Source organism: Clarias gariepinus, chromosome 23 (genome assembly GCF_024256425.1).
Source record: "Clarias gariepinus isolate MV-2021 ecotype Netherlands chromosome 23, CGAR_prim_01v2, whole genome shotgun sequence".
NCBI classification, from domain to species: Eukaryota; Metazoa; Chordata; class Actinopteri; order Siluriformes; family Clariidae; genus Clarias; species Clarias gariepinus.
In genome coordinates, this window is record NC_071122.1 from 10269405 (window position 1) to 10285951 (window position 16547).

Sequence of the window (16547 nt, forward strand, 5' to 3'; positions counted from 1 at the left end):
ATGAAGATGAGCAGCTCTTTTACTGAAATTAGGCTTGCCAGTCAGTTTAAAAATGCAATATGCAATAAAAGTATAATTTCTATCGATAGAAATCCATCTTCTAATTAGAATGACAAGACATGAACACTAAAAAAAACAGGACTACTAGCATTAAAATCAGATGATCTCCAGCAACGACTTCTCACAGACTTCATGCTTCAAATTCATGAACTTCATGCTTTAGATTCGTATTTCAATGCAGAGCATGCGGGCACGGACAGAAGCACGTCATGTTCGAGCAAATCCTGAAGCGGACCGCATCTTGTAATTTCTGAAAAGGAAACTGAACTGTACATGAATCCCCAACACTTACGATGAAAGAACTGATAGAAAAATATGAGAGACAGCAGTGTGGGGCGGAAAAGTCGCACCCAGTCTGTTTTTAAATTGAAAGTGCCCTTGCAAACACACGGGTCCCCACATGCCTGCAGAGCAAACATGAACTAGGTGGCCTGGCAGTAATGGTGATACTTGAGTAAGGGGTGCGGCAGCCATCTTGACTCAGTACACATTCTTGCAACAATGGGAAGCTTTTACTCTCCCATGGTACATTACAAAAGACTCCTACGGTCTTGTGTTTCACCGGCCACCTGTGGGCTGAGGAAAATATTTTATAGATAGATAGATATAGATAGATAGATATATAGATATAGATATAAAAGCTTATCTACAAACAGATTACATTGCACTTTCTTTAGCAAATTCCTTCACTGCATTAATCAGCACAAAGATCGTCAATAACCTCTAATCAGGAATTAACTAAGTTTGCTGCTCATATCCTGCGCTTGGGAAATCACCTGATCCTGTCAAACATGTTTTAGAAGGTTATAGAAGCCCGTCAGACCCCACACATGCATTTTTAATTTGAGGCAAAGCTAAATGAACCATGGGAACTAGAAAACGTTTAAACGCAGCAGAAAATGTGTACACAATGATAAGCTCGAGGAGAGTTACAGCTTATACAGGGATTTACCATCTTCCTCCGTCAAGGCTCCTTAGATCTTTGGAATTACATCAGGGCAAAACCGTGGTATGGGCAGACACGTGAATTAAACCAGAGCTGAAGTAAACCTTATTATTATAACTGTAAACCCCTCTGAAATCTGTAGGTATCTCGTATAATTACATTTGAGAAAAATGAGAATGCTGTAGGTTTCAATCCTGACGTGGCACTCCGGGGAACTTATTAAAGATGAGCTGCTACCAAGACTAACATCTGGCCTAGATTAGGATGTAAAAATCGTTTCAAGCAGAGCAGAGCTTGAAAATTAGATTTTAACCTGCGGACAGGAACGGCTACTTCCAGGCAATAGCTTAAGCTTAGGAAACATGATAGCTAAACAGCTTTGCCAATCATCCGAATGCTTCCTGAAATAACTAAACTGTTGCCGTGGGGAATATGGAGATCAAATAATATTCCTAATTGTTTCTGAAAATTGAACTTTATTGACCTTTCTGGGTAACGGGATGTCCAAGAGACGAAAATATTTCGACTGCTCACTTTAAGATCCTCCCCTCGACAACTTGTCAAAATAAATTCTATTTGCCTCTAAGCACATCTCCTCAGACGATGAACAAGATGCGCGTTGTGACCTTTTAAATTATGTCTGAGCTGCATTCGAGGTGCGTTAATCCAGAAATAGCCTGTAATCAAAGTGGTAATGGCCGCTCTGTCTGCACGCCTCTTTTTAGAACCGTTACGAGTGCATGCTGACGAGCATGCTGGGATAAACGCTAAAGATGTTTATTTCACTTGTCGTATTTGGGATCTTGCATGTCATGTGAAGACCACCGTCAGCTCCGTGGTGCAGAAAAACAGGTGGCGGGAGTGACAGTTGGCACAATAGACTCCTGACAAATCACCGCTTCAGACCCAAAGTCTGGGCAACGTGACGCCCTTAAAGTGGGCTTGGTGTGCCTCTTGTAGATTTCCAAGGTCGACCTGAGTGTTAAAACAGCTCGAAGAGAATAACCTGTTAATCAAGGGATTTCCAGAAATCTTCCAAAACAGGTGGGGATGCATGGTCTGCGCAGATACAAACACCAAAGACATTCCCAGGGGTGGTGTTGCCAAAGCTCCATCATGCTTTTTTATCACTGAGGAGTATATAAACAGCCTTGCCAGCCCTCGCCTACGCCACCCTCAAACCACAGCGCTTTCTGCTCCTTGTAATGAGACAAAAATAGCCTCAGCAAGGTCAAGGCAAAAAGTCTAGACAGCGAGCGACACCTTATCTACACCACCTCGAACCAATGATCAACAGCAAATACGTCTACAGCCCCATAAGTCTGTTACAGTGTGTGTGTGTCCGTGTGTGTGTTTTATTAAACAACAACAAAAAAAAAAAAACTACAACTTGCTTTAGGCAGGCATTCAAGGACAAAAAATGAGTCAATCGCACTCTCAAATCAGCAGCAATGGAAAATCTCAGGCTGCGGGCTTCCTTGGCTTTAATCGCAAGATGGACGCCGTCTTCCTCAAATATACATGTTGGAGCTGCACCAAGTGGCTGCAGAGAGAAAGAGTGAGAGAGAGAGAGAGAGAGAGAGAGAGAATCCCTGATCCTGTGAATGAGCAGTTCAGCTCGCACTGAGGCGATGCTGGCGTGTTAAAGCAGGATTGACTAAACGCTGCCGCTTCCTCACTTTCACTGATCTAGGATGACACCGCTTAGGATGCCTGAGGAAAGAGTGAGAGAGAGTGGACTTGCTGTTGAGTAGAGACGACAGCGGTGGGGGGGTTGAGAAAGAAAGGGGTTTGTCACGTTTCCTTAACCAAGGGGATGACAACGGTATTCAGAGTGTGTTCTACAACTAGGCATAGAGTCCTCTTGGGAATTGGAAAAAAACACCACCACCACTGTCACACTACCTTATCCTTCATGTCTTCACTCTCTGTCTTTCCCTGTGTGCATGCGTGCATGTGCGTATCAGGGAGGGCGTTAAGAGGACACGACGCTACAGTGCTGAACGACTCTGGGCTGAAAGACAGCTCTTCAAAGATGATCGATGTTTGCTCAGAACAAACCGCAGCGCTGTGCTGTGGAAGGAAGCGGATCTCTTTCCACCCTCTGTGTGTTTGACACGCATGTATCAAAGCCGCGATACTCGGGGTGCAAGAACGGCGCTGCGCTTCTGAAGGTGCGTTTCGAGTGCCGAAAGCAGCGTGACGCGAACCCCTCCTCTCTCCCCACGCGCTCCGCAAACTCCTTGGGGAGAAGCAGATGGCTTCGCTGAGGCACTCAAAGTTGTGCGACGTAACCTGCTGAAAAGAAACACATCTGCCGAGCCCATCTTGGATTAAAGACTCGGGCCAATAAATAGTTCAAACACGCACAGTAGATGTCAACAAAGCTGACGCTAGTGTAAACTTCGAGCGCACGGTTTAAGATGTTTGAACAATAATGGCACCTGTTTCGACAGAAGGGAACCTGTGGTTGATTATGAAGGAGGCAAAAACGTGGCCCGAAGATATGAGAACCAGCACATGGAAGAAGGGAAACTGTTACCGTGTGTTGATACTAAATACAAAAAAAAAAAAAAAAAAAAAAACATTTGAGAAGGTTGTTCCTAAAGAAGACTGCCTTTCTGGTTTGGTTTCTCTCAAAACCTCAGAAAACTGAGTTTTATTCCTGGACAAATTTTAGACAAAATCAAAGATCTGTGGGCATAAGAAAGGACAGGGCCAGACAGGGTTTGCAAATGCAGGTAAAGACGTAAAAAAAAAAAAAAAGATACAGATCTAACCTGGTAATCTAAATTGACCGTGATGCGAAAAAATTTCAACTAACGTCACCAGACGTGAAGACACAAAATATGTTGCATGTGAGGTATTTTCTGCCTGTGACCACCCTGGGACAAAATTACAGCTTCCTTTGTAGAAAACAAGCAGGTGATGCCACCTGCTTTGAGCCTACAGTACTATACTGTAACTACAAGTCTCTGTGTCTCCACTATGGAGTTAAAAGCTTCAGCAAAATACATACAGTGTAGCAAACACCTGACAAATTGTAGCTTGCACAGGGATGTGTATCCACATCAGTGCCTGTAAATACTAATAATAGGGGATTGCATGATGTGAAAAAAAAAAAAAAAAAGAAAAAAAAAGATGTTGAAATTCTCAAATTCAATCCGGTAAATTAAGTAGTATTGTTTCTATCGCAAAAGCTCACACATATGGACTTGGAAGAGCTACAGTACATAACTTTAGGATAGTAACAAACTGACCATAACTTCAATAATGTATAAGAGAAAGGAAAAACATGTGCTCTTATTGTAAAATACCAAATAATCTGTCAAACCATTCTGTCCTTGTTCTAATATTGCTTCTTACCTGTGTACAGTCTACTCCAAGAAATCCAGCGTTTCCTTAAACTTGTGTGGTGTTAAAAAGGCCATGATGTACCTTTCAAACTTTCCAAGCATGACCATACTTCCTGTATCTGTAACCTTCTCTAGATGTTTAAATCTACTCTCAAATCATGAGGTTGTATGACATTGAAACAGAGGCTCACACTAGATCCATAGCATGTGTCTGCAGAAAAGCCTCTTACAAAAAAAACGTGTACACAGGTCAGGTCACTGTGAGCTGCTCGTGAACAACTATGAGCAGAACATCTCCGAAAGCAGGAACAAAGTCGCCAGTTCAGAAGCCAAGCCGTTATTCGGTGTGAAAAGCGGACTTTGGTGTTTAACTGCGAGAAGTAACATGGGTTTGCTTCATGATGTCAACATCCCAGGCTGTGTTTACTGGGTCAGCACTGCCAGAGAGTCGAGGGCCAGGTGGAAGATTTCACGGTTTGGTTCTGTCAGGCATACAAACATACAACCTCGTTTTGTCTCTGGAGGGTGAATCCTTTCACCGGTGGACTGCGTGGCGCCTGCGCGCTCTCCATCCAGGAAAGATCTGGATGTTGAAGTTGTTTAACATTTTGAGGGTTGCCATAGTAGATAATACGATGCAGGAGTTAAAAAAATTCTTTAGACAACAGCTGGATGTTTCAGTGTGAAAAGAATGTTGTTTAACTTTTCACTACGGTCTAAAAGTGTGTGGAATGCCTATGGAGGGGAGGTTGTTTGCACTCGAGAGGAAATTTTATAATCCAGAATGTAATAAATAACTACAAGCAGAAAGACTGGACTTGTACAGTTAAATACAATTCCATTTCTTAGTCCATAAGACCAATGCTTCTGTAAAAATTCAAAAGGTGGTTAAGATTGTTTTCACTGTTCAATGTTATAAAAGCTTTAACTGGGATGCAGAATAATTTCTTTAGCAACATTCAATCATGCATTGAGCCTTAAGTCTCTGCTGATCATCACTGTTGCGTTCTCACCGACTTTGGGGATCTCCAGGAAAACAGAATTTTAAACTTCAATCTCTCAACATGGATTCTCGTGCTTAACGGTAATAAAGCACCTCATCAAAAGTCACCACCTACACAGTAGATATTGAAGTCATATTTCCAACAAACACATGGTTGACGGCGCCACTTCAAAAGCGGGATCTTGACTTTAGCGGTATTCATTGATCTCTTTCCAGGTAAGACGTTTTTCGAGGAGTCTGGTTTCCCAACAGATATGCGTCAAGGACACAGCGTTTAAAGGATATCAGAGTGCAATCAGGTCAAGCGGTTTGCGCAGGAATAAACAGTTTTTATCTGTGAAGATAAGACCCAGCGTTTTTTCCCCCATTTACACAGTCATCCATAAAAAAATAAAAATAAAAAGACGGAAGAATAAGCTATTACATTTGGAATAAACATACTTCATTCAACCTCCAAAGCTTGCTTTGTAAGCGCTGGTATTCGCACGTAGGGAGAAAAAGAAAACGTGACGCCTAATCTTAGGCGTGTTAATGGGTTATCAATTAACCTAAGCACTTGGCAAATTCCTCGCTCTAAGGTAAATGATTGCGAAAAAGTCGGTGTAAACGCAGGCGCCATTCATGTGACTGAGTCTTTTGTTAGAGAACAGGTGGGGATGAACAAGCAGCTCCGAATCTGAATGACGTCCCCTCCTCTGAATAAGCACGCTCACTTTCTCTGCTGTTCCCTAGACTAATCTGTTAAGAAATCGCAGGTGGTCCTTTTCTTTTTGGGCTTCCAGTTTAGAGAAATGTGACTGCGCTGGCTCCGGGGGTTTGCTGGTTCACTGAGCTCGGTACAGTCGACTCGACAATTACCCTCTTCCTCACTCACTAACTCACTCACTTGCTACGGCTAGATCACAGTGAACACTCTCTTACTTCGGAAAAAAAAACCCGGATAATTTGCAGAGGGGTCAGAGTGCACCACAAAGTCACCGGGCTAGGGAGCTAAAGAAGAGCACTTCCTTCTGCTCTTATTCAATTCATGAAGCCACTGAACAAAAACTGGTTATGGGAAGAACAGCAGGTTAACTCTTTTTAATCAGATCACTCTGTGTTGGCATATGGAAATACAGAAGTAGCTAGTCAGGTAGCGATGTTGTATAATCCGGATTGACACTCCAACTATTTTAAAGTGTCCACAATAATTTTACAGTGAATGTACAACTATTTCTTTATACAGTTTCAAGTTTAACTTAAAATCTGCCAAAAAACACTCCAAGTCAATGAATTTCTCAGTATCTCTAAAAAATAAAAAAAAACTTTCTGAAATTCTATTAAATTAAGAAAGAGAGAGAGAGAGAAAGAAAGATGACACCACAGCAATCTTTCCTGCACCGAGTCCAACATACTGGCTATTGAAAGGCAGGTTTATCACAGAGCTGTGAGAACACGCTGCAAAGGCAAAGCTGCAAGGTCGTGTGTCTATTCGTGGCTGTTTTTCTTTAAAAAAAAAAAAAAAAATCGTCAAAGCTGAGGTTTTGGACAAAAGCGAGGCGGTTTCTGACGCAGCATAAAGTCTTAAATGTGCCTGAATGGAGAGCCGCACTGCTGCTTGAAGTTGATGATACAGGTTCACAGATTACTCAGACCTTGTCAAGGCTGAGTGAGTTAGGACTGATTAGGAATTTTTAAAAGTGCCACAAATTAATGAAACGTTGAAGAAACCTGTTATCGTCACCTTTTGCAACCAAATAAATAAAGTGTGATAAAAAATAAAAATTAAATAAAAAAAATAGTCCCTGGTGTTCACTGAAAATTAGCTTTTAGTTAAGACTAACAATTCCCGAAGTGTGATTAATTTTAGGACTTGGTTTATAAGCTGTTTTCTGATAAAGCAAACCATCTGCAAATTTCAACGCTTAAGCCGAAATAATGGAAACCTCTGAGACTCGGTTATAAGAACAGCAATAACAAGATGGTAATTGCTGTTGCAGGCTTTGACCCATTTCTAGTAGAGACCATATTTTAACATCAACTCAAACATGGAAGATGCCATGAAAGTGTCTTTTGGTTTTCTTCTATTCTGCTTAGATTGCGAACAGTTTAGAGATTGGAGGGGGGATAAATAAATAAAAAGAGAGAAGAGAGAGAGAGAGAGAGAGAGAGAGAGAGAGACACTTAACAGATTGTATAAAACGTTCATGATTTCGTGTCTTTGTATTTTTTTGTTTGTTTGTTTGTTTGTTTGTTTTTTTACCCCAGTGACTATCAGAAGATTTTATACACACTAAACTACAATCATAAGCCTTTACTTGGAACTGGGGCAACGCAAGTTCGTTTGTAGATTAAAGTCTCTATTCAGGCCTATTTGCTGAAAGAATTAGCGTTTGATATGTGATTTTCTTGTCTAGAGTAGTGCTGAGTGATTTTTATGATTGATTCTGTCCATATTAAAACTTTTTTTTTTATGTTCTAATCAAGATTGGTCTTTTTATATATAACCAAATGATCAAAACACAGTCTTCTTATATTTATAAATGTTTTAGATTTAAAAAAATAACAAAAATCAATCAATAAATAATAATAATAAAAAACAACAAACAGCATGTCGCCAAGAACTGAGCTTGTACCAAAGAAAGGTTTAAATATCACTTTAGAGGTACAGAATTGGTCCATGTTTGAAAAGTCAAATGGAAAAGTATAAAAATATAATGCTGAATTACATCAAAAGCAATAATTCGCTGCACTGTTTTTATCCTTCGCATGTTTAGCTATTGATGAAAAGATGTATATTTTCTCTCTTGAATAGTTGTGGTTTAAATTTCACAAATGAATACATCTGGATTTTGGTTAATCAAAAGCTAATACTTGTATATACAGTATAACCAGGACGTTTTACGTTGTTTATTTCTGATGTTGGGCGCAGCCATGTTGATTTGACGTCATTCTCTGAACAGCGATAGAATCCAGATTTGACAATCAACCACATGCTGTGGTATTTCACGTCTAGAAAAACATGTTCCTTATTTACTCTTTTGAAAAAGAAGAGTTAACAGAATGAAAGAATAGGAATAACGCAATTTCCAAGAAAAAAGGCAAAGAGTTTTTAATTTACTTTTCTTTTAAAAATTTACTTAAAATAATACTTATTATTATTAGAACTATTTGCTATAGATGGTGCAGTTACAGAATTTTAAAGTTATTTCTGAAAAACAAATAAACTGAATAAATTGTGTAATTTCTGTGCATTAAGTAAGAACCAAAAAAAACCTAAATAACCATCTATAATAATAATAATAATTATTATTATTATTATTATTATTATTATTATTATTAACAGAAACAACAAGCAGAACCAAGCCATGGATTAATGAAGCAATTAATGCACAAACTGCTAAAGTGCTCACACAATTTTTGGACATAACAAGCATAATTTATCATTAGAGACCAGCACTTAAAGTAGTAATTTAAAATCAAAATGATTCAGGAAAGCACTGATTCTTTAATAACTGACAAAAATAGGTAATTATTAAACAGCAGCACATCTCTAACAAACTGAGATTTGCTCACGTTCACCTATGTTACCTTCTTTAACTCTTTCAACAAGCAACAAATTGAAGCTTTAGTATATTACATGTACTTTGGCTCCTATGATAAAATGCTTCTTGCTTCAAATCTTGTCTTGACAGTGCAGTGTTATACAGTGAAACTGTACACGGAACGAGACGCATCCTCGCTCTGAAACTGAACCCCTGGTTATTTACAAGCGCCACTACAGAAATCTAGGTTAGTCTGCGGATTGAACCATGAGCCGCTGCGCGTTGCTGTGCTGCAGCGCCCGGAGCCTCAAAAGGATGGAGCGGCACGCGGGAAAACAAACAGGAGCTGTGTGTGCTTGAAGAAAGAGCTCCTTATGCTGTGAGTGCGGGTTCGCCCAGCCACGCCATCTTTCAATTAGGTTTCAAATCTGATCGTGACTCTGCCTTACGTGTCACGTTATAAAACACGACTCTAAAACACATTAACTTCCTGGCTGTTCTATTTCAAAGGCCTTTGGCGTACATACTGTATAGAAGAGACGGGATAGTCGGAGCTGCAGACCTGTCAGGCAAGCACATATGTATGTCTGATGTACAAAATGGCTGGTAGTCACTACCACCCTCTCCGTCCCACCCCAGCACACCCCGGTTTTCTATTTTTAAAACCAAGTGGGGCAAAGTTACATGGATAAATTTAGCACTCTACTGGAAAGGAGGTCGCAAGTCGCATTCTTGTACTGTTTTATATGAACTCAAATTATACGCCTAAAATAATAACAGTAAACGCTACAATACGAGATTTTTTATCACAGCACTGTTGGATTGGAAATTTGCTGTAGTATAGAAGGATTAAACCACTGTTATAATAAAATAATAAATTTCAGCCCATCTTTAATCAAACTTTATTTAATAGAAATTTCACAACACACTACATATACATGGGCACACCCATGGGCCCACCTTTCACTGCCTCATGTGTTGTATATACAGCCACCTCTAGCCATTTCAGGAAAACCAGAAACCCCTGGACATTAGTACTCATTTACGTTAAGCTTCTTTGCTTTGAAGCAAAAGGTCTACACTTGATCCCCAACAATTATCTCTTTGGGGTCCATGTCTCCCAATATTCTAGAAACTGAAGTATGCTTCAGATGCCATATAATCACTACTAAAGATGAAGAATCAAGCGGTTTGCTGTGCATGCCCAGGACAACCTGGAAACATGAGCACCTCCTGTTCCCCTCGTAAAAAAGAGAAAATTAGAACTAGAGGTGTGTTCATCGTCAGCATCGTGAAACAAGAATGCACATGATAGCTGATCAGCAGCAAACAGGCTCTTAAACTGCACAATATCGCAGTGACGGATAACTAAATAATACTTTCAGTCACTAAAGAAAAACTGTCTGAGAACAAGAATGCACTCCAGGATACAAAGTTCATAAAAAGCCTGCTGAGGTCTGGCACTTACAGACAGATGAGAGAAAGATTCACCTGTACCAGGGTGACACAATGATAAAAGTCTGGAGAAGGAGAGGGGGAAAAAAAGGACTGAAAAATCTGTAGCACTGCCTCATCGGTTGAAATCTTATTTTTATTGATAATGACTCTGTCAAAGGCAGAGGGGGCAGGATGAATTCTGGCACATCTAAATTTCTCAGATCCAAGTAAGCACCCTGAAACATGGAACATGCAGTTTTTTTCCTCCTGGGGTCAATGTGATGTTTAATGTTGTTTCTTAGTAAAAAGACAATTAGCTGTTCTGAACACTGAGCTGCAGATCATGATCTGAAGTCAAAGCCAAAAGAAGAGGAAACGGAAACAAAAAATAAATAAATAAGAAAAAAAAAAAAAAACACAAATAAACCAGGCAAAGCATTACAAGGGATGATGTGCAGCATCTGGTGATGTCTACAGGTCACAGCCTTCAGGCAGCCATTACAGCCACTGGATGGATTTGCTACTGAGTATTAACATGACATTATTTACTGTTATGTTAATCTGTCTAATTACTTGGAAAATAAGGACCAAGAACAAACGATGGCTCTGACTCCCATATGGTTCACCTACCACCCAGCTGCTTGTTTATTAATTATTAGATTTGTATTTTTCAAAAGTAAAAAAAAAAAAAACACCAACAACAAAAATCAGATTTTTTTTTTTCTATATGAAGAAAGCTGTTATGTCACATAATTAGGCTTACTTTTTATATAACCGTATACAGAAATACCAACAAGAAAGCCACAAACAAGTGCAATTACAGAGCCAAGAGAGCTGTTTTCAGGACGGACCTAATCAATATGGCTGGCTATCAGCTTCACTACATAACACCGAAGGTGATCGAGGAGCCTCGGGGACCGCAGCAATACCTACTATCGCAATTATACTCAGGACTCTGGTGGAAAATTAGACTCATTTACTATCCACAACAGCTGGCTGCACCATTTCGGGAAACAATCTGGACACAAACTTTGCAGGGCACTGGATGTCACAGAGAATATAAAGAAAGTATTCCACCCATGAGCTGGGAAAAAAATATATATAATAATACATTCGGAAATGTACGCCTGTCTTCTAATTTTATCCCACCTCCTCTAGTTCTTCCCCAGAGGCCGAAAAGGGAGTTGGCAGAACATGGCTCAGCCTACATGCCAAGGCAGAGATACCGCTCCAAACCAACAGCACGTACACACACTACTATATATACACGCATAAGCATGTATATACTAGTTCGAACACAACTATATACACTAATATAAAGAGGAAAAAAAGTCAACCCACTGCAGGGTAGCTAGAGTATCTTGAGGCCAAAAAACATGCTGATTATCTTAATGTTATGTATTAAATATGTGCATGATGTCCTGCAATGTCTAAAATAAATCCAGACGTAATTATACAGACAGACATGGACAGCTGAGGAGGGACTTTGGTTTCACTCCCATAATACTTGCAACAAATGTACAAAGTAATAGCTGACAGATTAATGTATCAAATATATGTCACAATCAGGCCCGTTTCTATACATAAACCTTTAAAGAGTAAGTGATGTGATTTTTCTCGAATTGAAAAGTGTGATCAAAATAGCTCAGCATGTCAACCACATTATCTGTCGATTAAGTTTGTGCAATACGGAAAAGTGTTCCAAGCTTTAATCAATTTAGCATTTTACATTATATTTATACTTTTCTACACTTTTAAGATTTGGTTATTTGAGACATGAAAATATGTGTAGTCTTGTGCATTAAGACTTGAGCAATCTGTCATAACTACACACTAAACACTTTATTACACATTCATCATTCTTGCTCACATGCATATCTCAATCAAAACGTGACAATGCCATGTCATCGATGAAGATGATCACATTGATATGTGCTTAAAACAGATCACATGAGTGTCTATATCTTTTTTTTTTTTTAAGTAACAAGCTCTCAGCCCCAATGCGTTTAGCAAGCTCTAGACACAGACTGCAGGAGATCGCAAGACAAATAACGCCTCCTGGAGCCGACAAAAAGGTGGCAAACATCTCAATACACACACAAAACGTGATGTACGTGATTGAACCAGACACACGCACCAACACACACGCGAATAATACACCGAAATGAGAAACGCGCTTGCGGTTACTGCGGTCACTCTTACATGTATCTTTACACACACACACACACACACACACCTAATCAACGATTACCTACCTGAGCTGTATTTACACACCAGTGCTGTGTTTAAGCTTGATCTTTATCTCTAAACAATTGTAATTTGTTTCCACTGATCTCTCATTCTCTTGCTCTCTCACACACTTTCTCTCTCTCCCACACACACACACACACAGCCAGTGATCTGACCGCAATGTCTCGAAATGTCAAAGCCCAAATCGGTAAAGGGCGCTGCTGCACCCTCTGTAAACATTCGACCTACGTCAACGAAAAAGTCGACTTGTCGTAGGAGTCGTTTACAAGAAATAGAGGTGAAAAAAATAATAAAACAACATACACTGGCTCCTAACACCAGCAAATCTAATGTAGCAGCATCTATAACCAAATTTACACCGCATTTTAACGTTACTGTATATTATTTGAACCTCACCAGCCACCTTGCTAACTCCCACAGTCAGAACAAACCAAAACTCGAAATTAAACACGCTTTTAAAACAATATTTGTTTGTTTTCCACTAAAAAAGCTAGCTTGCTAATTAATAACACCCGACCATTTCAAGTCATCCTGTAACCTATTTCACCCCTCTCTAACCTCACCACAAACCTCAAACCAGTCCGAGTCGTTAAAATTACCCAACTAACCTAATCTAGTTAACGTTTAGTGGAAATTCGAGCAAAATGTTTTAGCAAGCTAATTTCTTCGTTAAAGTCGTGCCACGCAAATGACGTTAGCCAGTAGGCTAAGCGTTACACATAACCTGACGCCTAATACTTAGCCTTCGAGTGTGTGTGTGTGTGCGTGTGTGTATTTGATAGAACATAAAAATATGTATTAAATTAGCACGGTTGTGCTAAGATAACGTGATGCTAACAAGCTAACACCTGTTCGCCAGGGAGAAGGGCTAACGTTATACACAGCTAGCTAGCGTCCAAACACCGGGCTAACGTTATGTACATACGTATCCACAAACATCGTAGAGGTTTCAAAGATAAAAGAAATGAGTTCAAATAGATTAATATGACACAATAATTTTGTTCAGGGGTCTTTTATCTCGTTGATGTACGACGCTAATGTGTACATTAAAGGTGGAACATAATTTCTATAGATAATTATATTATTATTGTTGTTGTAAATGTATTTACTGTATCTAGCGTACACACACATGTATATGAAGCGAAAGCAGAGCTCATTGTGTTTTCTTTTCGTAAAACCAATCCGCAAAGTCGGCCACTTTTGGCACAAGCCAGTCCTCAAAACATTGACTAGGATTTCGGAGAGATAGAGAGAGACTGAAATTCCCTTGCAATCATTAACACATACTGTAAATAGCAAAACCAGGAAAGACTAACCGTTTCCAAAGCTTGAGCCAAATCCCTTCGGTGTATATCTTCGCTGCGAAAGCAAAATAGCACACACCACACACACACACCACAAATGTCCCAGTAATGTCGTGATGGTTATTCAGGTTATTCTTGTCCCAGCTTTCAGCAACACAAACTCCCTGCACGTCCTTTTCTTTTCTCCTCACTCCTTCCTTCACATACTGTATCTCAAAGCAAAATCCACCATTAAAAAAATCACAGGCTTTTCACTTTGTCTGTGCAGAAATACCACTGGGTTGGAAAAAATAAAATAAAAAAACCTATACTAAAAACTCTTGGGAAAGGAAAATCACATGACAGAGGGGTCTCTGAGAGCCCTCTGTCCAAGCACTGCGTCTTCTTCGGACCCAAGCACCAGAGAGAATCAGTATTCCTCAGCTTTTCCCCAGCTCCTCCGCAGACGAGCTGTGTAATGGCAAGTAAAAGCAGCCAGGTTTGGATATACGAGTACTCTTTAAGTCCCCACCTCTGTGTGAGAGAGAGGAGGAGGAGGAGGAGGAGGATAGCGCGCCTTCACTCCTCCCCTTCAAACACTGGGGCTTCTGTGTGTTTTCCACATATACAGTAGTACAAGTCATGCCTTCACTCAAAGCATACTGATAAAGAGCTATGATTGTGCAATCTATCTATCTATTTATCTAGCTAGCTATCTGACATCCTGGTGGCTTCATATAAAATTAATTGTGGTGGTGTACAAAGTAAAAAACAAAACATCAACGTAATCACTATACAAATACTTATGGATCAGGCTGTATCTTTTTTTTTTTTTTCAAATTTTTTTTAACAGTATTATTTTTATGTCTTCTACCAAATTAAGTAGTAAAATTAGTATTAAGTAGTACAAGTCATGAGTTTGCTCAAAACATCTATCTATCTATCTATCTATCTATCTATCTATCTATCTATCTATCTATCTATCTATCTATCTATCTATCTATCACATCCAAAGTCTTCATTTTGAATCCATTATGAGGGTGTATGGAGACAAAAAAAAACACAGTCCAAATACTTATTTATATATATAGTCTTACAGCATATCTCTTAAATCACAAAGGTATCTGGTCTATGTATGTATGTACAGGTATGTATGTATGTATGTATCTATCTGCTTGTCTGTCTGTTTATCTATCAATAACATCCACTGTTGTTATTGATTGGATTGTGGCTAATCCATTATAATGGACAAGAACATAAACACACATCACTGTCCAAATACTTATGGACCTCACAGTATATATATTTTACTTTTGTTGCAGTAAGTATTTTTGCTGTTTTATTTTCATCAGTTTTTATATATACAATCATACACAATGTGTCTTAAACCATGCAGGTGCATGTATGTATCTGCTAAATCTATGTATCGATCTATCAATCTATCTATGGTTTGTGGTGGTGGACAAAGTAAAAAAAAAAAATCACTGTTCAGATACTTATGAACCAGATTATATCTTTTTTTTTAGTTTTTGTTACAGTCAAAATGTGTGCTAATTTAATTCAGTTTTCTATAATAAAATAGTCATACTAAGAGGGACTATCTTACAATTTGATTCATGCATACTTATATTCCATACAAACTTAAATAATCCTTCAATTGTGTAAAGCTGCTTTGCGACAATGACAATTGCTAAAAGCGCTATACAAATAAAATTGAACTGAAATGAAAATTCCCAGTCTACCAAGGTATCTATCTATCTATCTATCTAAGGATAAACACAGACTCAAAAGTAACTGAAGAAATTGCCAATCGTACAGTATAAGTATTTAAAAAAAAAAAAAAAAAAAAAAAAAAAAAATATATATATATATATATATATATATATATATATATATATATATATATATATATATATATATATTTGCTACTTACAGTATTTGTGGGTTTTTCTGTCTTTAGTTTAGACTTCAGTAAATAAAAAGCAGCTCAATTGGGTTAAGATTAGGTGAATGACTTGGCCCTTTAACAGTATTCTATTTCTTTGACTTGGATTGCTTTTGTGTTGTGATTTTGGGCCATTATGCATCTGTATTGTAAAATGCTGTCCTTCTACTTTTGCTGCAATCGATTGAATCAAAGCAGGAAGTATAGACCTAGTGTACATTCTGATACCTCTATCTGCAGTCACATCATCAATAAACACCAGTGATTCAGCTCCATTAGCAGCCATACATAACCATACCATCACACTGTCTCTACCATGTTTGACAAATGTTTAATGTGGTTTGCTTTGGATCATGATACCATTCCTTTCTGTTCCTAAATGTTACCAGTGGCTTGCATATTGAAGCAAATTGACTTTTTTTACATTAATGAAGGCATCTCTTGATTGTAGACTTTACCAATAACACACACACATACCCCCTCCAGAGTTGCATGTTTAATATCATAACATACCATCTCGATCAGTCCAGACTTTGACTAGGCCATTTTAGTGAAAGTACTTACCAATAAAAGAATTTAGCTTACATCATTGCAGTTTGCTATCACTTTATTTGTCTTCTGTGGCTTTTTGCTGTTGCTGATTATTATTTTTTTTTTTAGCATTATGATATCTTTCGACTGTATATTGTGAGTTCACATGTACCGCTACTATATTCAAATTCAACACTTGGAATCAACTCCAG

The 16547-nt window shown here is 38.7% G+C and overlaps 1 protein-coding gene across 1 annotated transcript in view; it reads right to left on the reverse strand.

Annotated features, from left to right (window-relative positions):
- Positions 1 to 14357, reverse strand: part of dag1 (dystroglycan 1) — a 29079-nt gene extending 14722 nt beyond the window's left edge. Inside the window, exon 1 of the mRNA XM_053484062.1 lies at positions 13893 to 14357. The gene's annotated coding sequence lies outside the window, so the exon portion shown is untranslated. The remainder of the gene's footprint in view (positions 1 to 13892) is intronic.
- Between the last annotated feature and the right edge of the window lie 2190 nt (positions 14358 to 16547).